This window comes from Ammodytes marinus (assembly GCF_949987685.1).
Source record: "Ammodytes marinus genome assembly, chromosome: 10".
Classification (NCBI taxonomy): Eukaryota; Metazoa; Chordata; class Actinopteri; order Uranoscopiformes; family Ammodytidae; genus Ammodytes; species Ammodytes marinus.
Genome location: NC_137214.1, coordinates 5,958,202 through 5,966,753, shown reverse-complemented (window position 1 = coordinate 5,966,753; position 8,552 = coordinate 5,958,202). Strand labels below are relative to the sequence as shown.

The following is an 8,552-nucleotide window of genomic DNA, read 5'->3' as shown; positions in this document are numbered from 1 at the left end:
ACTTCATCTTTTATTGTTTCCGTCTTAGCCTTTGACTTTTAGATGAGCAACAAAATGTACCATCTGTTTTCCCTACCACAGTCTGATTCAAGACCATTTACCACTAAACTTGATTTATTGCAGTTGTAAAACAAACAAAAAAAAGAGAAAGAAAATAAAGAAGAAGAAAACACCATTTTGCTCATTAAAAGTCACAAGCAACAACAAACTTATACACAAAATCTGAACTAACTCCAACATTTTAGATTTGTCCATTTTAGAATGATTTGTAGTGATCTAATTAGAAATCTTAGGATACAGCGGTACAGGCTAAAGGCATACCTTGTTTTGAACCCTCGAAGATGTATTACTTTCTATCAGCCCAAGTCCTTCTATGCATTCTATATTATTCTCATTCTATATTATTCTATTTCCACTTGAATATGTGTCCTGGCTATATGAATCATATATATGAATCATATAGCCAGCCATTTTTAAGAGTATCATATAATATGACACTCTTAAAAATTAAGCACATATGATCTTATTAAAACTGACCATTTAATACTCATCAAAAACTTCTATATCCCCATATGTACGTTGAAAAGTCACAAAGGCCTATTGCATTTTTTCAAAAAGCCTGGAGCACATAGATGTCCTCGTAGAGACTTATTAAAAATGAAAAACCAAACAGAAATGTTCTGTCTGGAGTTATGTAAGCTGTCATCAGCCTCTTATTTGTGTAGCACACTGGCATCTTCCTTACATGTCTGGTCCAAAAGCTTTGGAAGGCGTCGGTCTGAAACTGTGATTCATTACAGCTTTGAAATGCATTATGTTTCATTCTTTGGCTTTCTTTCAAATTCTTCACCTTTCCTTTTAGCCTGCATCGCATCCCATTTGGAAATGAAAGAAATTGGGGCAGTAGCTCCCGGGAGAATATTTGAAATAAAACACAGTTTCTGGAATGGTGCGTGCACTGACTGCGTGACGGGTGTGTTTGCACTTGATGGTCTGCCCGGTAATTGCATTTCGCTCTGTAATCATTTAATGTGTAATAAATATTATTGTCTCCCCCCAAAATCTGTGAAACATATCCGGCAACAGAGGTAATATGATGGCAAACGGAACTGCAGGGAGAGCAGAAAAAACAGAACTGTTCCTTCAGAAATGTCAAGATCACCTCTTCTATTGGAACTCTTGCTTCACGAACAAACACCTGAGGTCCCCTCTAAGACTCAAGATGAGCCCCTTACACATCAAAATGTCATAAACTACAATGGGTATATAACAAAACTGAAGCAGGTCAATAAGTCACTTCCTGCCCTTTCTAAGGCTGAGTATAGTGCAGTGTGTGGACCACCTATGCACCAGAACAGAAGCCAACAGTCTGATACCATAGTCTAAAACCAGCAGGTGGAGCTCAACAGACTTTGAAAATATAATATAATATAAAGTTTGCAGCAGTTGAATCAAGAGAGCTGCGACCTTCTCAATGGTCCAATCAGATAACAAGGCAGCCATCTGAAAACCTTGACACCACCACTCCAAACACCTTACTGTGTGAACATGTGTGACATGTCCTCCCATGGGACTTTTGGTTAATTTCGCTGTGATAATGGATGTTTCTTTTCACCTCTGCAAAGAAGTCACATTGCACACGGCGGCTATATCGAAGCTAATCATTAGCGTTACTGGCCCGTTGACTTTCCTCTTCACCCCCCTTGGGTATTACTATGGAAATGGGTGCCGCCTACATTTGCAGCACATTTTCTAATCATGGGAGTACACGCCTCGGTCTTCCTTGGGAAAAGAGAGAGCCTGCAGACGATGACATCATGTGGCTCCATGGACAGCTGTCAGAGTGAGTCAGGTGAATGTGGCCCGGACTGAAAGTCGCGGTGTTCCTTATGTCAGGGAACAAGGTCCTCCTGCAGTGAGGGAGCTTCTCTTCCAGTCAGCATCAAAGTATATGAGGAACTGCTTTGACAGGAGCCTATACAAATACCATAACTTCCATGACTGCAAAACAATAGATGACCACACAGTAGTCAGTGTAGCTGCCCTGTGATGGCAAATCATGAAGGTTTGTCTTTGCGTTATTAAAGCATTACCAGAGCTATGCCTTTTGGTATCATTTAAGGCGAGACACTGCAGGTAAATAGGGTCACATTTTTATAAATAAAAATAAAAAATACCATGTACAGGTCTTAAAAATGTATATTCATATGAACAAATCCTGCTGTAATAACCCTCAGAATAGTGCCAAGAATGATTATGGAAAGTTTAGTTGAAGTAAGTAGTCAGGAGGTTGAGATTATTGGTTCAGATTATTGAAAAATACGAATGTTGAGATAATGGCCGTTAAAGATGGTTGTATAGATGTATACAGACGCAAAGAGATAAGGTTTGGTCAAACAAACACCTATATTTACATTTTAGAGCTTTTGTTATTCATACTACAGTATGAAAGAAGACATGATATGGATGTATGCAAGAATGACATGTTTACCATGTTGTGTATGTTTCTGATCCACAATGTGCTACACACTACACATTTGCATGTGCTCGATTATACATTCAGTGTGTGACAAACATGTGCACTTCCTCATTATGAGAAGGAATTATTTATAGCCTGCTGTGCTCTTATCATTTATCGAGCCCAACAGGTACAAAAAGATGGAAGGTCAAGGGCACCCAAAAACTTGTCCTCCCAGCAAGCTGTTATACTTGGCCAAACAATCATCATTCAAGCCAACAATGTTCCCCAAACGCATGATGTGCCACCCACTTGAACCACTGAGTATTAATTGGCTAAACACATTTCTGCCACACTCCAGAACTGGCAGAGCCCTCCTGTTCTTGACTGACGTTAATATCAAATGCGAGCAATGTGTAGCAATATGCCTTATGAGCCTTCCGTTTTGGCATTGTCAAAACTCTATGCAGAAAAAACAATTACATCGCAATTTATTTTGCACAAGAGAATATTCAGGAGTGTCTTTCTGGAAGATAATACTATTCTGAGGCCTTAATTAAGAGCTTGGTAAGTACATTTGTAAGGCCCATTCTCTTCAACACTGTAATTTATGCTGCGCTGGTGGAGCTTCTTAATTAATATCTAGCCTACTCCAGCCAACAAATATATCTGTGTTAGTTTTATTATGGACAAAACACACAATTGCTGTTTGAAGTTCTCTGTGGCCACCACCTCCTTGACTTGCTGGTGACTTTCTACTTTGAACGTCCTTTTTTTTTGCATTTTTCCTCTCTATAGATACAGTATTATGAGTTATCTGCTTGCACTGCTCGTGATATTTGTTTGTTATTTGTAAATAGACTAATCTTAACAAATTAAGTTAACTGAGCACACACACACACCAATGGAGGTGCATAAACCTAGATGCAGGCAGTAAAAAAGTAATTACCAAATTACCAACTGTCAGGCCAGTTACTTTATACGACCACAAGGTAAAAATCTGTTAGCATGATACAAGTGTTTAAAGATTCAGTGTGTGTGTGTGTGTGTGTGTGTGTGTGTGTGTGTGTGTGTGTGTGTGTGTGTGCGCGCGTACGTGCGTGCGTGCTTGCGCAGTGAGAAAGTGAGGCAAGGCACGTGGCCTCTTTAGATAATCTATTTATGGCTTTCCCACTTCATTAGGCCCCAACTAAAATACTTGGCTCTTGACTATGTTTATCAAATGTCTCATTGTTATCTGTCAGGGCTGCAACACAACCAGTGTAAGTATGACTACTACATACTGATCATAGCTTATATAGTTTTTCCTGACCTTGGAATGGTCAAATTTGACCGTCGTATATAATGTTGGTGCCTCTGTAGTGGGGTGTGTGTTATTTATTAATAAAATATGAGCAACTGAAAAAGCAACTTGCTCATTGTGTGTGTGTGTGTGTGTTTGTGTGCACCATATGCTACATCAGCTCACTTTGGAGCTGTGTCTTTCACTGGCGTCTTTCTTGAGCCCAACACCATAAATAAACAAGCTAACATGTAGCCTTGGGATGAATGCAATAGTACTGAGTTTCTGAGAAGGTTTCAAAATGAAGCTTTTTTAAATGTCATTGAAAAACTCACATAAAATAGACGTAGTGGATGAAATGGTAGCAATTAAGATAAACTGTGAACTACTTAATACATATTTTTTAAATCCGAAATTAAACTTAAAATGAACCAAAGATAAAGTAGCCTAAAATTACTTTATACATCAGCCATTTACAAAAATTACACATATTCTTAAGTGTATGTGAAGAAAAAATACGCCATTTGAATATATTTAATTAAAGAGATAAACAGGGATAAGATTTCCCCCAATTCGAGGCATATTTGAGAAGGAAATCCTTAAACCAAGTAATTTTTTATTGTGTCATGGGAATTTAAATTAGCATATTGGGTAGCCTATTTAACCAAAGCTGGAATAATGTGATTATGTATTGAACAATTTTGGTTGTGCGTTATGTCGTGGTGCAGCTGACAGTTAGAAACATGAAGAGAAGGGACACAGGTACCAATTGTACCAAAACAGTAAAGAATTAAAATCCCACACCTAGATGGATTGGATCAAACACCATGCAGTTTCCTCTGTAATAAACCAATGACTCTAGATCAACATGATAAGAGTTACAAGTGCACTTTTTTATCTACACAATGGAGACCTAAAGTAAGCGTCCTTTTAAATATGTTGTCCATAGTCAAATGACCTTTACAGACTGTAATCCCACTCGACTATCTCACGCCATTGTTATTCTGAAAGTTAAGATAGAGATAGAAAGATGAATAGACATAGGGGAGAACGGGGTAATCTGAGCCACTTTTTACATTTGCTCCCCTCTAAGGGGGCTAAAATTATTTATCACTCAAATTTACACATTTCCCATTAATTCAGGATGTTTCCCAGAAATGGGCATTAGCATAATTTTTTCAAGACAAAGGGCAGTAAAAATATGATTGTTTTAAAAAAAGTTGTCATGTGGCTCACTTTACCCCAGCTGTGGGGTAAACTGATCCACTTACTTCTTCCACTCTGAAACTGCCATAACAACACATATTGTAACAGTAAAGGCCTTTGCACACCGGGTGCGACGCGAATAAACGCAACGTAAAAGCGAATGTTTTGAAATGTGAATTTTGTCGCGTCCCACTTTAGAAGCGACGTCCTAGAAAAATCGAACTCAGTTCGAAAAAATTAAAAACGCAAATTCGCGATGCGAAATGACGGCGCTGGTGTGGAGGCTTGTATTGACTCTGTATACGTTCGTTAATTAACGGATTAATCGCACGAATAAAACGCGCCTGGTGTGCAAAGGCCTTAAGAATCCTGAAATCTAGCCACACATTCCAGAACTAATGTCGGACTACTGTAGTAAAAGAATGATGGGGTTTGGTCAATTAAGCAAAGCTAATTTTCTAAACACTTGAAAGTAAGTCTGAACAAAATCAAATACAACATATTATAATTCAAAAGGTTTTAATAAGATTCAAATGAAAGATAGAACCAGTTATATTAGAACACAGTCTGGGGGTCAGAACACAGGACCCTTAGAGCCAGCTAGTGTCTGGGGGTCAAAGCATAGGAAAATCAGAACCAGCGAGAACAGCCTGGGACTCAGAACACAGGAGAAGACCCAACTGGATTATAACATCAGCCGGTCATACTCTACAACTAGGCCTACTCTACATTCCAGCCCTGAAGGTTACAGGGAAAGATGAGAAAGGTGCTCTTCCCGTGTGGTTGCCCCAGGTCGTCTTCCTGGTGTATTTCCTTGGCATGATGGCTTTTCTACAATGTTTATGACATTAAAATAAAACGTTATGTAATATTACATTAAAATATGTTTAAGACTAAACGTAACTTGTGCCTCATGGTGGGGGAAAGTGAGACAGTGGCTCACTTTCCCCCACAGCATTTGGCTCACTTTCCCCCACCACCACAATTTGAGAAAAAACTACCTCTCTTAGCATGTCAGGCTAATCTTCAGTTATCAGCATCACATGGTTTCATATGTTGGTAGTTCATCAACACGTATGATAGAAGTTTTTCTACGTGAATACATTTGCTTTGGCACAACAGTTGATTAAGTTGACAGCAAGAAAATGTACTTTTACATGCAAAATACCTATTTTGGTGAAAAAAAACATGCATACCACAGCACCATGAGGTACTCTCTTTCAGGGCCATGGGGAAATGAGAGGGGCTTGAAAACATATATCTCACATGACCACAAATGTTTTCCGTTGCCTAGATACAGGGAGTGGCTCACATTACCCGATGCCTCAGATTCCCCCGTTCTCCCCTATAAATAAATGTACATATAGTAGGGTAGGAAATGACCTTTTCTTATTCTTATTTTGCCCTCTGTGAATTATGTTTCAGGGGCATTTTTGGTCTTTCCCAGGAAAAATGTATCGAATGTTTGGAAATACCTTGTTTCTTCTATCAGGGTACCAAATAAGATTACACTCAGATTTGTGTTACACCGGTGATCCTTGGAATCAATTTGACCCCAGCAATTTAAAACTATAGAAAATTATTATAATCAAAGTTGTTTCTCAAGTTCATAGGCTATATCGGGCACTCTGTATGTGTGTATAGCATTTTAAATCAAAGATAACCACCCCAAAACCTTATGTTATATTATCTATATTACAGGGGCATTAAAAACCCCTGTCAATTCGTCAAATGATTTTCAAGAGTAATTTCAGATTTTTCAGGGATATTTTGTCCTGAGCCCCCGCTAATTTCTTACCCTGGTGTATAGCCTAGTCAACAGAAGGGACTCATTGTAGATTTATTTACTACAGCAGAGCTGAAGGAGCCTCCAACTTAAACACTTTGCTGTCTGACTGGTAGGCCTGTGTATGTGTATGTGTGTAGTTCTGTCTGACCAGTAGGCTGCAAGGAGTGTGTATGGCTGTTATCCTCAGTAGCTTGTGACAAACTTCAGGGGTTCCAGATCAGTCCCCCCAGCACAGAGCCGGTCTTCTTTATCACTGTGTTCTGTTGCTGCTGCCTCAACAGTTGACTGCAAAGAAAAGTGCACATTCCACTGCAAACTGGTAGAATGTATGATATGAGGACTTTTACGGAGTAGCCTACAGTCTGAAATGGTAAATGTCAACAAGGTGAAACTGCCCGGTAGGCCTATCGGACACAGTTTGCCTTGACAGTGTACTAGTTCTATGGAAGCAATAATTAATCCTTATATGGAAACGAACAGTGGGTGCCACGCCCAGAGCCCCTCCTCGTTGTGCAGGCCTGCTGGCTGTGCTGTGTCCTGTGGTCGCCCTGCCCCGCTGCCAGGAAGTTCAGGAACTCGGTCACCGCCCCAGCTCAAGCCCCCCCCTCCCTCCGCCTCATCCATTGTTGGGCAATAGTAATAGTCAGCGACATCGAAACAATCCTAACCGAAACTTCCCAGGTAAATAACTACCGGAGAGACCCTTTGAAATACACTGTTTTAGTCACTTTTCGGTGTATTTTGTCGAGAGAGTGCTTTGAAAGCTCCCGAGTAATAAGGTGGACTTCTAAACTGAGTCGGTGCGGGGAGGAAAAAGGAGGAAAACTTTAGAGGCGAATTCCTACTCCTCCATTTTGAACTTTTAAACTCGTAGTTTTTCCTGGTGAATAGTTTTTCGGTAAGTGTACAACATTTCATTGCCCCTGTGCTTAAGGTGAATACTCACGCCGCTTTTACGTGGGAAAACTTACATTCAAACGACCGTTCAAGTTGTAATTTAAGCAGCGTTAACGTCAATGTTTGTTGTGTCGGTTAGCATTAGCATTAGGTAACTCGACGTAGGCTACCTAAAGCTAAGTTCAAATGTTAACGGTGTCCTGTTATTCAGACAATGAATGCAATTTCGATACTTGACAACACTTATTTTATAATTGCCTAGGCGCGTAATTTATTTGTTTTTGTGTCAGTTGAATTGTATTTAGCTCTGGAAAAAATAACTTTAATTTCGATACATTCAGCCACAACAGGTGTAACTTAAGCTACTTAGCACCTAGCTGCTTAGTGTACCAGGTGTTAGACACACCCTGTTCATGTAGTCATTTTCTGTTGTAGCAATTGGGTTTTTATTTAGATGATAGTAAACTACACAATATTGCTGGCGTCTGATAGTTGAAATGATTTAGTTTTGTAAAGACTTTTTGGAGGATGTATTCCTACCTTCAGTGGAATCTGGCCTTTGCGGAGATACCTAGTTTCAATTTGACCAAATTTTGAAATATCTGTATCTGAGATTTCTTCTGCCACACCCATGCAGAAGAGGTAAACGGAACATCATATCTACTATGCCAGTAACTTGAAATCACGCGTTGTCCATTTCTAATTTCTAATTATTTATTAAATGTACGCAGGTTAAGTGAAAATTAACATTGTCACAAGCAAATGTAACGTTCCTGAAAATAGCATTTCCAATGAGCTCAGCTTAAAATGCAGTGTTGCAATGCATTACCCACCACCGACGACAGTTCTATTTAAATTGTATATTATTCTGTTGGCCCAGGATGTGCCAGCGGTAGAGATCTGTAAACATCATTAAATAA

At 39.4% G+C, this 8,552-nt stretch overlaps 1 protein-coding gene across 3 annotated transcripts in view; it reads left to right on the top strand.

Annotated features, from left to right (window-relative positions):
• The first annotated feature begins 7,319 nt into the window (after positions 1-7,319).
• ctnna1 (catenin (cadherin-associated protein), alpha 1) overlaps positions 7,320-8,552 on the top strand; it is an 89,812-nt gene continuing 88,579 nt past the window's right edge. For 2 of the 3 annotated variants that reach the window (XM_080035615.1, XM_080035613.1), the window contains exon 1: positions 7,351-7,633. The gene's annotated coding sequence lies outside the window, so the exon portion shown is untranslated. Of the gene's footprint in view, positions 7,634-8,552 lie in introns of all 3 variants that reach the window. The other variant, XM_080035614.1, reaches the window with a different exon arrangement.